The 17913-nt window shown below is 43.8% G+C and overlaps 1 long non-coding RNA gene across 1 annotated transcript; it reads left to right on the top strand.

The window, feature by feature from the left end:
- Window positions 1-2274: 2274 nt before the first annotated feature.
- On the top strand, window positions 2275-2796 carry Gm52346. Its single transcript, XR_003952631.1, has 2 exons — window positions 2275-2420; window positions 2590-2796. It is a non-coding gene; the product is annotated as a predicted gene, 52346 (long non-coding RNA).
- Window positions 2797-17913: the final 15117 nt, after the last annotated feature.

Raw genomic sequence — 17913 nt, 5'->3', positions numbered from 1 at the left:
AACAATTCTTTTGATTTATTGTATTTAAAAAGACTGTGTGAAAAGTCAAGATGGATCATGTTATGAGTTCTGTGGTTTGGAGATTTAAAAACAAAGAGCAGGAAGGAAGGACTTCCTTTCTAGCTCAGCCCTGCTGTCTCTCTTCCCCTCACTTACCAATGTGACAGAGTCCTGCACACTCTGGAACCAGAAACCAGTTATCAAGCAACAGAGCTGTGTGGTTTGAAAAGATGCTCACCCAGGACTCTTTCAGATTAGAGGAAACAAAAAGTTATTCTTAGCTGCTGGTGGGCTTCCTCCCACACATATAAAGCATGGTAAGAGACAAAGATCAACCAGGAATGAGTTTACTCAACAGTTTGGCATGGCAACAGTAGATGCTGGTGAAGCTGGCTGCTTTCAAGTAGGCTGATGGCTTTGGGTGTGACCTGGTTTTCTAGTGGCTGTGTGTAGTTGTCCCCTCTTTAACTGTGTAAGAACCCTGACATTATAGGGCTGCAGAATTACAAAGTAAACTCAGACTAGCCTGTGGCTTGGAAGTTAAATATAGCCCAGTTAGCAGAGTCAAATACCTACTGGTAAGAAGGCTTCCAGACACACTTTGGCTTTACTTTACTGTGTGAACATTTTACAGGCCCCAATTCTAGAAACAGGATCAATATTTTGTGACGAAAGGTCTCACTGTGTGCCCTTGGCTGGCCTAGAACTTGCTGTGTAAGAACAAGGCTGGCCATAACCCCACAGAGGTCCACCTGCATCTGCCTCCTGAGAGTCACCACACTCAGCCCTAGTTTTGATTCCTTGACTGAGAGGCAAAGAACCTGAAAATCCCCTTAACATAAAATATAATCATCTACATATAATATGTGTGTATGAAGATAGATACACATACATAGAGAGAAATGCAGAAAGGTTTGTACTACAATATATAGAATATATACTATTGACTTCTATCTCACACGTATTGACGATACTAAACTACATTTGTTTATACCATATATCAATAGTGGTTTGAATAAGAATGATTGCCCACAGCCAGGTGGTAATGGTACACACCTTTAATTCCAGCACTCGGGAGGCAGGAACAGACAGATCTCTGTGAGTTTGAGGCCAGCCTGGTCTACAGAGCAAGATCCAAGATAGCCAGCTACATAAACCCTCCAAACAACTCAAAAGCATCCTGCCCAAAACTAAACAAACAAACAAAAAAGAATGAGCCCATAGGCATACATATTTGCATGATTAATCATCAGGGAATGACCCTATTTGGGAGTGATTAAGAGGTGTCATCTTGTTGGAGGAGGAGGAGGAGGAGGAGGAGAAGGAGGAGGTTATTGGGAGAAGTATGTTACTGGGAGTGGGCTCCGAAGTTTCAAAAGTCAACCCAGATCCCAGGGTCTTAGTTAGGGTTTCTATTGCTGTGATGAAATACTTACTATGACCAAGAAACAAGTTAGGGAGGAAAGGGTTTATTATAGGCTTATGTTTATACATCATTGTTCATTTTTGAAGGAAGTTCAAGACAGGGCAGGGTAGGAATCTGGAGGCCTGAGCTGATGCAGAGGCCTTTTTTGTTTTGTTTTGTTTTGTTTTTTGTTTTTGTTTTTTGAGACAGGGTTTCTCTGTATAGCCCTGACTCTCCTGGAACTCACTCTGTACACCAGGCTGGCCTCGAATTCAGAAATCCTCCTGCCTCTGCCTCCCTGAGTGCTGGGATCAAAGGTGTGCACCACAACACCAGGCTTCATTGCCTTTTTAATAAAAATACTTATTTACTTATTTTGATGTGGAAAAGTGTTCTGCCTGCATGCATGTATATGCACTACATGTGTGCCCGGTGCTGGGGGAGGCCAGAAGAGGGCATTGGATTTCCTAGAACTGAAGTTACAGGCGGCTTTAAGCTACCACGTAGGTGTTAGGAGCTGAACCCATGTCTTCTAGAAGGGCAGTGAGTGCTCTTAACCCCTGAGCCATCTCTCCGGCTCAGTCATAGCTTATAATACAGTCTCATTCCGGTGTTCAAGACACAAGCAGCAAGAACACCCCCCCACCGCCCCCCAGAATGTAACATAAATGGCCTCTATCTCTGTTCCTGATAGAGTCCTTTTCCTCTCTGAAACCTCATGAACACAGTCTTTATCATCTTCCTTTCTGACATTTCCGTTTAACACACCCTCACCAGAATGGCCCACTAAGCTTTTCTTCTTACAGAATTCTAACACTTCTGTTGCCCCAAAGCTCCAAGCTCTTCCACATTCCGCCCATAAACAGTTCCAAAGGCCCACGACTCCTATGGACCAACTTATCACCGTAGTGCTCCCGCATCTCAGTATCAGTTTTACCTCAGTTACTTTTCTCATTGCTCTGAGAAATCAAAGAAAATTTAATACAAGAATTCAGCAGAATCTAGTAAAAGAAATGTAAGTAAGGGAGGTGGTCTGTGGCTTACAGTTTGAAGGGATGAAGTCCGTCACGGTGGTAAGGAGTGGCTGTGGAAATATGTGGTGGCTGCTGACGTTGCCTCTGCAGTGACGAAGCAGAGAGGTGAACACTGGCGATCCTGCTCACGTTCTCACTTTTTAAATTCAGTCTAGTAGTCCAGCCTGTGGGCCGGCGGTACGCACGTTCAGGAGGTGTCAGCTTCCTCAGTTAAACCTCGCTGGAAACATCTTCACAGACAGTGATGAGCCTCCTAGATGACTCTAAATCCACTTGAGTTGGCAATGAAGATTATCCATCACACAAATCTTAACTAAAGTAATAATAATAATAAATGTTTCTTTTTGTTTGTTTTGGTTTGTTTTGTTTTGTTTTGTTTTGTTTTTCGAGACAGGGTTTCTCTGTATAGCTCTGGCTGTCCTGGAACTCACTCTGTAGACCAGGCTGACCTCGAACTCAGAAATCCACCTGCCCCTGCCTCCCAAGTGCTGGGGTTAAAGGCGTGTGCCACCACCGCCTGGCTTTTTTTTTTTTTTTTTTTTTTTTTTTTTGGATAATAAATGTTTCTTAAAGTTGGAAAGCTCTAATCCCTTGCCCTTCTTCAATCCCGGTCCTCCTCCTTTAGATCTCGTCATGATTTTGCTAATATGGAACCTGCCTCTATCTTCTCACATGGTCATCTGATCCCTGATGCCACTCCAGAATGCTGCAGCATTGTGTCTCATCCTGTCACCACTGTCATCTTCACACACACACACACACACACACACACACACACACACACACACACACTTTTCGGTGAGAAATAGAGCCCAAAGAATTCAATATCACACCAGGCAATTCCATCTTCTGAATCTTAACTGCCAGTGTCATTTTACAATCTCCAACTCTACAGTCCTTCTCATGGAATAAGTCTGTCTTAGCTAGGATTTCCATTGCTTGAAGAGACACCATGACCGAAGCAACTCTTATAAAGGACAACATTTAATTGGGGCTGGATTACAGGTTCAGAGGTTTAGTCCATTCTCAATCAAGGCAGGAGCATGACAGCATCCAGGCAGACATGGTGCAGGAAGAGCTGAGAGTTCTACATCTTCATCTGAAGGCTGTAACAGAATGCTGGCTTCCAGGCAGCTAGAAGGAGGGTCTCCAAGCCCATGCTCACAGTGACACACTTCCTCCAACAAGGCGACACCCCCCAACAGAGGCACTCCCTATAGGCCAAGCATTTTCAAACCACCACAAAGTCCTAAGGCTCCACATTTAAGTTTTTATCCACAAATTATTTCCACCTTTTAGAACCTTAGGTATGGAGCTGAAGAGATGGGTTGGCAGTTTAAAGTACATATTGTTCTTGCAGAGGAGCCAATGTTGGGTCCCAACATCCATGTCTACTGATCCACAACTGTCTGTAACTGTAGCTCCAGGGAGGCCTTTAAAAGCACCTGTACCCATGTGCATGCATACAGGTAATTTTAAAAAATAAAAATAAGCCTTAAAAAATGAAAAAGAACTCAGCTGGGCAGTGGTGGTGCACGCCTTTAATTACAGCACTCTAGAGGCAGAGGCAGGCAGATCTCTGTGAGTTTGAGGCCAGCCTGATCTACCAATTGAGTTCCAGGACAGCCAGGGCCACACAGAGAAACCATGTCTCAAACAACAACCACCACCACTGTTGTGTTTTATAAAAACATAAAGGGGGAGGGAGGGCAGGGATAGACAAAATGCCAGCCACCACCACCACCACCACCACCACCACCACTACCACCATCACCACCACTACCACCACAACAAAAAACCAACCAACCAAACCAAAACTCCCCATGGAACTCTATCTTTCAACGTGGAGATAAAAAGGACAGTTTTGTGCAATCTTCTGTTGCAATTTGGTGAAACGGTCCCTTCTGGCTCAGGTTCTGAGTGCTTGATCCCCACGTGTTAGCCCTGTTTGGGGAAGGCTATGGAGCTTTTAGGTAGGTGGTATGACCTGATTGTCCACAGTAAGTCTGTGGCTGGACCATCGCAGGTTATAGCCCAGCGCTGACTCAAGCCACTCTCTGTCTCCTGCCCCATGTGAGCAGCCATCACAACTTCCAACACTATACACGAAACAACTCTTCCGTGTCTCCCTTGTTATCTCTAACTGAGGCATTCTGAAACCACAAGCCAAGACAAATGCCTGTAAGTTGTTTGAGCACAGTGACTGAAATAGCTTCTTTTATTTTCTCTCCCTGCAAGCCTTGAGCATTTCTCATATGCTTCTGTGAACCTTCACCAGAGCACGAAACACCTCTTTGGATAGTAGTAACTCATGTACACACCCTAGCTTTTCCCCTTTGCAAACTATAAAATGGGAGAATTGACTCCGTATATCCCTTTTAGTGCCTGGCATGTTCTTCAATGTTAAGTGTTAACACATTTATCTACAGGTGGTGAATTTGTTCATCATTTAAAAACACAATTTAATTGCTTCAACTTCAGACTTTTAAGACCTAGGTACATTTTGTCAAGAGGTGGCGTTAATCATTCCTCCTGTTATCATCGTCTTTCAGTCCAGAGGTTAATCTCCGTGCAGATGAGCTTTGGTTATCAGTCCTAGTGAATTGTCTCTGAGATAACCGTGGGAGACAGTTCTACAAGGGCCGGTTCTTTTGTCCTTCCCTGGGAGTTAGGGGAAGAAAGGGATTCAGAAGGTGAAGCAACTCATTCAAGGACTCAGCAAATGAAGGCAAAGATTAGATTACAGCTTGGCAAGGCTCAGGGATGTGTGCTGGGCTCTCCCAGAGCTGTTTTTCTCCCAGAGCAGTTGGTGAGTCATCCGCACAGGCTTGCTAACAAATAAGTAGTGAAATCTGACCAACATCCCACACAGGATGCTGATAGCCCATTGTAGATAGATGATCATCCTGTCAGCCTGGTAATGAAAAGAGTCAGGTCTCCATCCAATTCCTCCTTAGGGAGTCAGTCGGGCTGTAAGATCTGTCTGACCTTGGCCCAGAAGAGGGGAGGCAGACAGGGAGAACAGCAGGTGTGGAAAGAGAGTGGTAAGAAGGAGAAACAAGGGTGTTCCTTTCTTATTCCAGCCCCACTGTATTCGCCAAGAACTCTGGGAAGTACAAAGACAAGAAGCAGGCTTGGTCCTGCTCCCAAGAGTAAAGTCCACCATACATATCTTGATAGGGGGATTAATTTTCAGATTCCTTTGTGGACAAATGGCTACCAAAAGTTGCAGTGGCTTTGCATCAGTACTGGCCTCAAGGGGCCAGGTCTAGGTGTGTAACTGAAAGAGTGTTTAGTTAGGGTTTTACTGCTGTGAACAGACACCATGACCAAGGCAGTTCTTATAAGGACAACATTTAATTGGGGGCTGGCTTACAGGTTCAGAGGTTCAGTCCATTATCATCAAGATAGGAAATGGCAGCATCCAGGTAGGCATGGTGCAGGAGGAGCTGAGAGTTCTACATCTTCTTCTGAGGGCTGCTAGCAGAATACTCCCTTCCACACAGCTAGGATGAGGGTATTGAAGCCCACTCCCACAGTGACACACCTACTCCAACAAGGACTCCCCTCCAAACAGTGCCACTCTCTGGCCCAGGCATATTCTATCCGTGACATTCCACTCCCTGCCTCCTAAAGGCTTGTTCAAATACATGAGTCTATGGGGACATATCTAGCCATAGTACAATAAAAAATACATTTAGTCCAACTTCCAAAGTACCCCTAGTCTATAGCAGTATCAACAATGTTAAAAGTCTAAAGTTCAAGGTCTCTTCTGAGATCCATCCAATCATTTAATTGTAATCCCCAAATCAAGACAGGAAACTAACTGGGCAAACTCCAAACTCTGCACCTCCAAGTCTGATGTCAAAGCAGTTTTCAGATCTCCAACTCCTTTTTCATCTTTGTTGACTGCAACCAACTTCTTTCTCCTGGGCTGATTCCACTCCCTGTTAGCAGTTTTTCCTCAGCAGATAGCCCATGGCTCTGGCATCTTGAACATCTTGGGGTCTCCAAGGCAACTTTAATGTTACAGCTTCTTGTTTCAATGTCTGGGATCTACACATGATCTTCTGGGCTTCTCCAAAGGGCTGACATCACTTCTCCAGCTCTGCCCTCTGTAGGACTCTAGGCTCAGGTTGATCTACTCCATTGCTGCTGCTGTTCTTGGTGATCATCCCATGGTACTGGCATCTCCAATACTCTGGGGTCTTCTGCTGCAACTAGGCTTCACATAACCTCTCATAGGATCTCTTCATGGTGCCAAGCCTCAAATTCTTTGCATGATTCCTTCAGTCCTGGGCCATCAACTGCAACTGAGGCTGCACCTTCACCAATGGCCTTCCATAGCCTCTCACAGTGCCAAGCCTCAGCTGCTCTTCACAACCCCTCCATGCCTTCAAAACCAGTACCACCTGCATGACTCTTACACATTATCAGTCCTCTGGACGAGCAGTCAGTGCTCTTAACCACTGAGCCATCTCTCCAGTCCCTACTAAATTTATTCTTAAGCAAAGCATTATATAGCCACAATCTTACATTGGTAGAAATCTTTTTAGTTGATAAAAATTGAAATTATATTTTACATTGGTACAGAATCTATGGATTGATGCGGATTTAAGGTTTTTGTTGTTGATACAAATTTCTTATATTGATACAAAATTTGAAATTAATATTGTTACTCATAGGTAGGCATTGTGCCTATGCAACTCATTTAAGAACACAAGGTTTAGACCCAGTCCTTCTAATAACTGCTATTACAAACTGTTTAGAGTGATTAAGTAATACAAGTTAAGGGCCAGGTAATTATCTAATTATATTAAGGTGCTTTCTACAATATTCAAATAGAAATAGCTCAGAGTAGTCAAGGTTCAACAATTCAGATATACTTTATATAGCTAGTCTTCAAGAACATCAGAAATCCACAGAATATGACATTTAACATTAATTCATTATTAAAGATAATTTGACTAGAGACATGTCTGCTCCTGACAATATCCCCTTCTTGGTTCAAAGAAGAAACTGAGCATCAAAACCTCCATATAGAGTTGCTCCAGATATGGTCAGAGAGGCACTGGACAAAATTACCCTATTCGTCTACAGACAAAAAATATTGTCCAAGAAAGGACACTTGATGCAGGATAGTCGACAGTTCATCCCTGCCAAGACAGAGTAAGATAGCCCTTCATAGTTCCTGCTTCATCTCAAAGTCTATCACGTGGTTCTGGGCCAGAAGGCTGAAGACAGATGTTCCGACGTTTTGAGTAATAGGGCACTGTCCAAGCAGTCAGCTGTCTCTGCAAATTTGGTTAAGTTTTGGAAGCTATGTTTTTGTGCTTCCTATGTATTCAGGTAATATTTAATTTGTTCTCAGATTTCTGACGAGGTTGAAGACTCAGTATAGTCTCATAATCAAACTTAAGTTGTTTAGCATTGAGACAGATGATATGGAAAGGATGAGGTTCAGATGGTAAAACAAGTTAAAGTCAGAACATAACTCCAGTATAGAATTGTAAGTTCTCTAAGTTAGGATAGATGAAAAGAGTGCTTTATCTAATTGACAATTATGATAGGCTGGATGTTAATATCACACCCTTTAATTTACATAATTATTATGGTTATGCTCAATTTATTTCTAAGAGAAGAGTTTAAAAAAAATTTTTGGACAGAAAAGGTGAGATAGGGATTGGTTCTAATGCTTTGTTTTATTTTAGCTCTCAAAAAGCCACACTTCCAGATCTAAGGGTCCCTACCCCAGCTGGCTTCAACTGATAATAAAGAATCACCATACGACCAATGGCTGGACATAAAGACGGAGGCGGGACTTTTATACTTCACGGGTGATACAACCAATGGCTGGACATAAAGATGGAGGCGGGACTTTTATACTTCACGGGTGAGGGGCTGGGAGAGAGAGGAGAGACAGAATCACCCTGACTCAGAGGGAAAAGGATCAGAGTGACAGGAAAGCAAGCAACCAGCCATGTAAGAATTCAGGAAACTAGCTGGGTGTGGTGGCGCACGCCTTTAATCCCAGCACTCGGGAGGCAGAGGCAGAGGCAGGCAGATTTCTGAGTTTGAGGCCAGCCTGGTCTACAGAGTGAGTTCCAGGACAGCCAGGGCTACACAGAGAAACCCTGTCTCAAAAAAAACAAAAAACAAAAAACAAAAAAACAAAACAAAAAAGAATTCAGGAAAATGGCCCTGGTAGCCACTCCCCCATTGGGTCTGGGGTAGCAGAGATGAAATGTTGATTTAGCAAGTTGACTCAGGAAAACTGGACGGGAGAATGCATGCTAGCAGCATGGAGGATTAGAAAAATACTACTCAGCTATTTAAAAAAATGAATTTATGAAATTCCTAGGCAAATGGATGGACCTGGAGGGTATCATCCTGAGTGAAGTAACCCAATCACAAAGGAACTCACACAATATGTACTCACTGATAAGTGGATATTAGCCCAGAAACTTAGGATACCCAAGATATAAGATACAACTTGCCAAACGCATGAAATTCAAGAAGAATGAAGACCAAAGTGTGGACACTTTACCCTTTCTTAGAAATGGGAACAAAACACCCATAGAAGGAGTTATAGAGACAAAATTTGGAGCTGTGACGAAAGGATGGACCATCTAGTGACTGCCATATGCAGGGATCCATCCCATAATCAGCTTCCAAATGCTGACACCATTGCATACACTAGCAAGATTTTGCTGAAAGGACCCAGATATAGCTCTCTCTTGTGAGACTATGCCGGGGCCTAGCAAACACAGAAGTGGATGATCACAGTCAGCTATTGGATGGGTCACACGGCCCCTAATGGAGGAGCTAGAGAAATTACCCAAGGAGCTAAAGGGAACTGCAACCCTATAGGTAGAACAACAATATGAACTAATCAGTACCCGGGAGCTCTTGTCTTTAGCTGCATATGTATCAAAAGATGGCCTAGTCGGCCATCACTGCAAAGAGAGGCCCATTGGACTTGCAAACTTTATATGCCCCAGTACAGGGGAACGCCAGGGGGAGTGGGTGGGTAGGGGATTGGGGGGTTGGGTATGGGGGACCTTTGGGATAGCATTGAAAATGTAAACGAGGAAAATACCTAATTTAAAAAAAACAAAAAGAATATTGAAGTAAAAAAAAAAAAAGAAAAAAAGAAATGCCCAGCCATTGAGCTAGTCAAGGTATATCAAAAATAGCTAGCCTCTCTCTGTGTGTGTGTGTGTGTGTGTGTGTGTGTGTTTCAGGCTGGTGCAGTGTGAATGACTCAGTGGGAGTTACAGTGGCTTACCTAATTCGCCACTACATGTGAATGTAGGTTCATGTAAGTATGCATGAACACTTGTGGAATGTTGAAGACGATGGTCCGGCCTGGGCAAAGTGTGTGTGTCTGTGTGTTCCTATGAGTGTGCTTGGATTCCCCCTTCCTCTTCTTTTTCTCTCTGGCTCACAAAGGGTTAACAAACTCCAAGGCTCTCACCTGGCCAGAGAGGGACCCTTGAGCCAGAGAGAAACTAAGCCTTTTTCTTTCTTTTTTTCTAATTCCCCTGCTGCTATCAGTGGGACTTAAATTACCAGAAGCCAGTGGATTTTGGTCTTAGAATAGCCAAGGGTTAAAGGAAGAGAAAAATTACTGAAAGTAAGCAGCTTTTGGCCAAACAGTTGAAGTCAGAAAAACTGCTAAAAGTAAGTAGCTTTTGGCCACAGAATAGCAAAGTGTTAAGGACAGAATAATTGCCCAAAGTAGCTTTTGGCTACAGAATAGTGAATCGCCAAAGAGAAAGCAGCTTTGGCCCTGACCACTAACCTCATACCCCTTTGCTGCCTTCCTTGGGAAACTGGGTGCTGGGATGAGCCCCCATCCCCCACACAGCAATCCTGAGTGACTGTATCGATCATCTTCGTAAAAACCTCCTGTGCCTCTTATCATCCTTTCCTTCCCTCCTCTCCAACACCATTTCTTGCTTTTGCCCTCTATCCTGTTGCAGCAGTTCCTAATGGCTTGGGATAAACTGTTTCTTATACTGTTTCATCAGAGTGGAAAAATCTTTCCTCTTTAAACCCTCTTTGGTGATATTCCATGCATCCTTTACTCAGGTCAAATACACCATGAAGACATCTCAGCACTCAAAGAAGGGAACTCGTCACCTTTGAGTGCTCATCACACCTGCAGACTCTGCAGACCCTGGTCCCCAGGCTGCTCTACTGACAGGGACACAGCCACAGCCACCACTGAACAACATAACGACCCAGTAGTAGGTGGGCTTTATGGTACATACCTATAATTCTAACATGGAGAACTAGAGGCCGGAGGATTGCGAGTTCTAGATCGGGTTGGCTACGTAGCAAGTCTGTCTCAAACAAACAAATGAACAACCAAATGAACAACCAAAGCGACAGCAAGCCAGGAGTGGGGCTGGCAGCAGCTGATCTCCATCTCGGAGCTAAGCCACGAGGGGCCAGAGCAGGGGCAGGCATAACTCCTGGGAAAGGCAGAAGCGAGTTTGGCACAGCTAAACCGGGAGGGCCAGAGCACTGGCCCCGCCGGTCCCAGTCCCGGTCGAAGGCAGGAACATGTTTTTAAAAACTACACCTTACAAACAATAAAAATGGCCCGATTCATTAACAGGCCAGTTGCTTCCCTTGCCCGTACGACATCCTAGTGCACTTTGCTCCTCTTCAGCGCCACTCTTATCCACAGCAGACTGAACCTAGGACCTCGTCAATATTAGCCGAGTGCTCTACCATGAAGACAGACTCCCAGCTAGGATGGTTCTTTTTGCGTGTCAACTTGATTAGAGTTAGAAACAACCAGAAGATAGTGAGGTGTGTAAGTCCAGGTGTGTCTCTGAAGGCCTTTCCAGACAGGATGGAGGGAGGGTGGTCTGCCCTGAATGTGAGTGGTTCCACCTCACTGGCGGGCGAGCAATCCAGAGAAGGGGAGGATGCAGAGAGTAAGCAGCGCGAACTTTCTCCTTCCCCCGCGTTACGGCCTGACGTGACACGAACCCACTTTGCTCAACCACGCAGTCTCCAGCATTGTGCACTAACTACCCTTTCTGCAAGGTGGAGTTCTTTTTTTTTTAGGACTAATCATTTAATCCTAGTCTGTGCAATGCAAGTATAATTTTCGTTCAAGTGCAGCAGAATGTGGATGTCCTTCTTCCTTTCGGACAGTCAGAGCCCTCCCTATTCACTGGGCCTAATGAGGCCCCGACATGACTCATGGCTCAAGTGAACACACTGGCATTGAGACAAGTCTCTGGGGAAGTTCTGAATTCCTCTAAATAATCCTGAGGAAGGCGCTATCCATAGAGAGAAACTCTGAAATTTCCAGGCCAGGGGGAGCACTGGGACACGAAAGGGTAGTTTATATTAGAAAGTACTGGTGAATGCCACCAGCAAGTTTCAAATCAAAAGGTACTGGGAGCCGAGTGCCCACGGCACCCTCTTATCCCCTAATACTCAGGAGACCGAGGCAGGGGGATCGTGTGCTTCAAGCTAGCATGGGCAACCGTGTCTGAAAACGCAGCAGAAGTATTGGGAGGGCAATACCATCCAGGAGCTTTCTTGTGTGGTCTGAGTGTGTCTTGCTGAGGTAACTCTGTCAACACCGTTTTGCTGGGTTTTGACGTCCCTCATATCACAGGATCGACCATTTACAGCTTAGAGGGAGGAGGTATTAGATATTCAACTTAAGTTACTGTTGCTGTTGTAGCAGGCTTCTTGGCCAACAGAGTCTTAAATACTTTATAGGAAAAAAAAAAGGTCCCATGTTGCCCCTAAAAGCTAGAATTTCAAAGCTTCCAAACAGTGTTATTTAAGAACTTCAACACCTGCTGGGGCTGCTACAAATTCACACAGAGCACTGCTCAAACTGCCAAGAACATTGTTTGAAGGATCCAGGCTAACTTTGTACGTTTTCCCTTCAGTCATCAGCCCGAGAGAGACCATGCATCTGTGGTATTTGCTGCAAGCCTTCTCTTAGGAAATATGATCACTGCACACACAAGAATGAACAAGAAAGATTGTGTGATTTAATATGCATTAATACATTCTTACTACAGTATAATACATTATATAATATTAATTGATTTTGATGTAAGATGGCATAATTTATTCTTAATGTGACAAAGAAGTAGAGCAAGCCATGTTTGTCTTGCCACAGAAAAATTTTAAAACATTTCCCAAGATGGCTTCAAACTTACTAGGTATCCCTTTTTTTTTTTTAAGATTTATTTATTTATTATATGTAAGTGCACTGTATCTGTCTTGACACTTTTTCTTCTTGCTCTAGCCCAAAGATTTATTATATGTAAGCACACTGTAGCTGACTTCAGACACACCAGAAGAGGACATCAGATCTCATTACAGATGGTTGTGAGCCACCATGTGGTTTCCGGGATTTGAACTCAGGACCTTCAGAAGAGCAGTCAGTGTTCTTATCCGCTGAGCCATCTCTCCAGCCCTTTACTAGGGAGTCATCATAAGATGACTTTGAACTTCTGGTCCTCCTGCCTCTACCTCCTGAGAGCTACAATTACAGATGTGCACCACAATACCCAGTTTACACAGTGTTGATGGTGAAACCCATGGCCATTTGCATGCTAAACAAGCACTCTGTCAATATCCCTTGAAGGTATAAATATATATACACACACCACATATATATTATATAGGCATATATATATAACATGCATATGTGTTGTAATACATATTAATGGATTTTACATTATTCAGTATCCAGAAATAACAATCTGTTGATTACATTGTACATCCCCAGTATTTAGGACAGCAGAGGCCCTCCACACTCTCCAAGGCTAAGGTGCAGAGAACCACCTAGGCATAAGATCAGTCTGGTATAGGTTTTCCTAATCTGCTCTCTGGTCACAGCAGGATGATTGCAAAATGTGATCAGCACACTGTATCTGCTGGTGCTACGGATGGAAGGAACTTATAATCAACCACCCCTTTCATGCAAAGAAAATGACCTCCCAGAATTCTCAGAAAACTCTACGGATTTTCTGTAAGGAAACACATTCTGGGTGTTTGGACGCAGCGAAAGAAACTGCTCAGTTTCTATGGCGACCGACCAACACAAAGGTCTCCTCTAGAATTCTCCTTGGTTTTTTGACAAAGGCTGGGGAGTTTGCCATCCTGAGGTAACTGGGAAACACACACTCCTGCTGCATCTAGGTAAAGCAGGTTTTTCTCTGTAGTCCAGGCTGGCTTTGAACACCCCATCCTTCGGCTTCGGCTTCTGCCTCCTGAGTGCTGGGATTACAGGCATGCCAGCTACTTCATGTCTTCCCTATTAACACACCACTCTGCACCCTGCCAATCTGAAGAATTTTACAGAGAAAAATCCCCTGACCAGATATGTATCAGTTGCCTGTCCTTTTAGACTCCTTCCACTTCACAGGCAAACAGAGCAAAAGGACCACAGAGCCCCGCCCGGTAGCAGGCTCAACTCCGCAGTTCAGGACTCAAACTGAACAGACTGATAGATAGGCTTTCTGTTCGTTCAATGAGCTGTCTGACGACCGCTTCCTCCTTTGGGCTTCCTATTGATTTCCCCTACGCTCACATCTTAGACTCCACGTTTCCAGGAAGAAGAGCCTCTGTCCTCTTTCTGGACCCAGTGTCGTTTGCATTTGCCTGCAAGGCCAGGTGAATTCCATTCCAGTTGGCCATAAACAGGCGGAGAGAGATCTCTCCGTTCTATTGGAGGCTCCAACAGCAATGAGGAAACAGGTCAGGAAGACAGTAGGCCTACACCAGAGTGCATTCACTTTACAAGGAACAATTCATTAACGTGAGTTACTTTATGTAGGTATCAGGGTAGATATAAAAGTCATGCAGAGGGGTGTGTATAGAAAGCTCATTTCAATAAGTCCACATCTGAATAGCTGTTGCCCAGCCTGAGCTAGCTTCCCGAGATTTCTTTTACATCTTTCAGTGAGCTGATGTTAAATGTAACACCTCACTACTGACCTCTATCAGCAGAGTATTAAGACTAAATCTTAAAGCTCGACGAGTCGGATATTTCTATGCTGAGAAAAGCATGTAAAATATCAAAATAGTTGTTTCTCATTCACAGTAAACTTAGCTTTTTCAGCATTATAATAAGCAGTCTGGGGATAGTGCAGTCCTGGAGACCCGCACAACAGGAGATAACCATACCTGTGCATATAAACATGAAGCCAATATGTAATCTATTTAATCCCAGTAAGTACAAAGAACTGCCTGTCGCCTTTCCTCGCTTTCATGCACTGGGACAAAGATAGCCTTAAAAAAAATTATACAAATGGACAAGGCCTTGGGCTTGAGGATTTGGAAACCTTTGGATTCAGAAAAATATGAGGTGTGTATTGTGCATGTCATGTAATACTCACAATGGGGTCTGGGGCTAGACCTCGAAAAATGCATTCGCAGTTTTCAATTTTTTTTTTTACTGCATGTATGCATTGTGTGTGTGAGTGTGTATGTGTTTGTGTCAGTGTGTATGTGTGTGTATGTGTCAGTGTGTGTCAGTGTGAGTGTATGTGTGTTAATGTGTGTATGTATGTGTGTGTATGAGTGAGTGTGAGTGTGTATGTGAGCGCAAGTGTGCACCCAGATCGTCAGCAAACACATTACCTCTTGAGCCATCCCAGAAGAGAAATTGATAACTACTTATATTATGTTAGGAAAACAAGAACCACAGAGAGAACCCTGTGACATCTTGTGATTGTCACAAATTCCTAAACTACCAATATTTTGAAACATTTGGATTTGAGAATTGCTGATAACATTTTGTGGAGCCGACCAGGTGTCATCTAAGGAACTTCTCTAAGGATCAAGGCTTGCCTGCATGTCAAGTCCCCCACAGAGCTTTCTAAGGTAATCCCTCCTTTGAATAAGGACAGTACTTGGAGCTTATTCTTCACATATTTTTTTTAAAAAGTCTGTTCAAAATAAAATATTAGGTTAAACACAAAAGTAGACATTTGAGTGTAATAATCCCTCGTAAAACTGTCAACCGACCTTGACAATATTATTTCATTATTCTCCATTTTCCCCAGAGTGCAAACATTGCCATCATATTCCCCATCCTCAGACATTTCACACCACACTACTCCTTACAATCTGTTTATGAGAAGATGCACCTAACAACACACAGTCTTATGATGCTCCTGTGAGTGAATGCTTTGCGGTTGTTTTATAATAGGATGTCTTGAGGGAGGGGTTGTGTCCATAGCGACTATTTCTCTATTTCCTCGAGATGGATGCATGGTGAACTTGAGCTTGCTCCCCACTCACCTGCTAGGGCAAAGGCTCTGTAGTAGGCAGCTTGCCTGGCATGCCTGGGTTCCATCCCCAGAATGACAGAAACAAAGAAACAAAACACAAAGCAAAAGAGTGCCCAAAGCTGACATTGCAGGGTTTCTTTACTCACTGGGTCCAGGGTGGGGCCCGTTACATTTCTCTAACACAGCAGTTTTCAACTTGTACATAGAAATACTAAAACAAATGTTTGTAGCATAGTTTGACTTTCCTTTCCACTTACTAGTGGTACTTGTGGAGAGAGTAGCCTTCTAGTCCCCAGTATTCTGGTAAGTAAAATTCAACAATAGTTATGCTAACCTCATGGTCTTACTAATTCGGTGAAATAATTTTAGTATGTAAATGAGATTTGAAAAGCAATGTTCAGCAAAAATTCAATGCCTAACAAAAGATAAATATTATTTCCGGAACATCACCTGTATGCCAGGCAGGGGCTCTAAGTGAGAATTCTCTGCTTGGGTTGTACTTCCTTGCATTGTGTTTCCCAATCCCTCCTGCCAATGCCCTCTGGGATAGGTAGGAAAAGTGCAGCTATCTCTGTCTGACAAGACAGAGGTTGTCCTAGGTGCCCTGTTAAAAGTCTGAGTGAAAGAGAGGTTACCAGAACTCAAATATACAAACTCCCAAAGTGAGCTCGTCCCTTCAAGGTAAACAAGCAAGCATTTATAAAGACAGTCTCTGGATTAAAGCACTTTCCAGAAACACAAACACATTGGAATCCAGTGACTCTTTCCTAGGGCATGCGCAGCAGGCTTCTTCCTCATCTTCGCTCGGTTTAGAGTTGAGCCATGCTTCTAGTCAAGGTCGTAAGCTTCTAGCTCCATTTACTAGGGACTCTTCTCCTTTGGAAGTTCTTTCATTCTCTTAGGGACCATTCAGAAAGTGATTAAGCCCTGCTCAGCTTCTAACAGTTACTGTCCAAATGTAGAAAAAATATCTTGTTTGTATCACAATAATCATTCTTTTATAGAATATATCTTAACACCTGTTAGATGAAATTGAGAATACAGGATCTTTTAATACCATGAATAGGACAGTAATATTTTGTTCTGTGTACCCCGACCCACTGCCACAGACAGCAGACCTTTTCATTTGTATTTTTAAAATTCTGTACTAGTTACAGAGAAGGTGCTATGATACTTACTGTTCCTGGGGAGATGTGAAGAAACGTTGTGGTGGTTTGAATAGGAATGGCCCCATAGACTCATGAATTTGAAAGCTTGGACCACAGGGAATGGCACTATTAGGACCTGTGGTCTTGTAGGTGTGGCCTTGTTGAAAGTGTGTCACTTTGGAGGCAAGCTTTGAAGTCTCATGTGCTCCATCTATATTCAGTGTGGCACACTTCTGCTGCCTGTGGATTAAGACATGGAACTCTCAGCTCTGTCCCCCGCACCATGTCTGCCTGCACACTGCCATGCTTCCCACCACAATGGCAATTGACTAGACCTCTGAATTCTAAGCCAGGCCCAATTATGTGTTTTCCTTTATAAGAGTTGCCGTGGTCATGGTGTCTCTTCACAGCAATGAAACCCTAACTAAGACCAATGTCTACTCACTCCAGATACACAACTGATGACCCACCTAAGTAAGGACACCACAAAATCCAATTTGGTGAACCAATGAGCTTTACCGAGGTACCGCACAGGTACAAAATGACTCAAAGACAGCTGAGTTGCCAAAATCCCACACCAGCATGGTTGGCAGCAGGTGAGGAGACCTGGAGTACACCACACAACCAGCAGGCAGCCCAGTAGCTTGGAGGGTATCTTCTTCCAGGCAGCTTAGTTGGCCCAAGCCTCTTCTGGGCCGCTCAGTTTATATGAGAGTTTGCTACACAGATGGGCTTAGCTAAGAGTGCCTCTCGGTCTTTAGTGCTCACATGCACTTGTAGAGAGGGGCCTAGTGTAGCTAGTCTGCATGACAGAATGTTTTGCCTTCCTTTTGAAAAACTGCCACACAACAGTGAGTTCAAGGCCAGCCTGTGAGAGCCTGTCTTGAGTAAAAAGTAAAACGAAGGCTAGGGATATAGTTCAGCAACAGAATGGCTGTCTAGTATGCCTGAAGCCCTGGGTTAAATCTGTATGGAAAGCAAAAATGCCCACCTGCTTGCATTACTCCTAGAGATGCAGAGATGTGTAATGGTTCCTT

Source organism: Mus musculus, chromosome 18 (genome assembly GCF_000001635.26).
Source record: "Mus musculus strain C57BL/6J chromosome 18, GRCm38.p6 C57BL/6J".
In the NCBI taxonomy this organism is placed as follows: domain Eukaryota; kingdom Metazoa; phylum Chordata; class Mammalia; order Rodentia; family Muridae; genus Mus; species Mus musculus.
The sequence above is the reverse complement of the archived record's forward strand: the minus strand, read 5'-3'. Positions and strand labels throughout refer to the sequence as shown.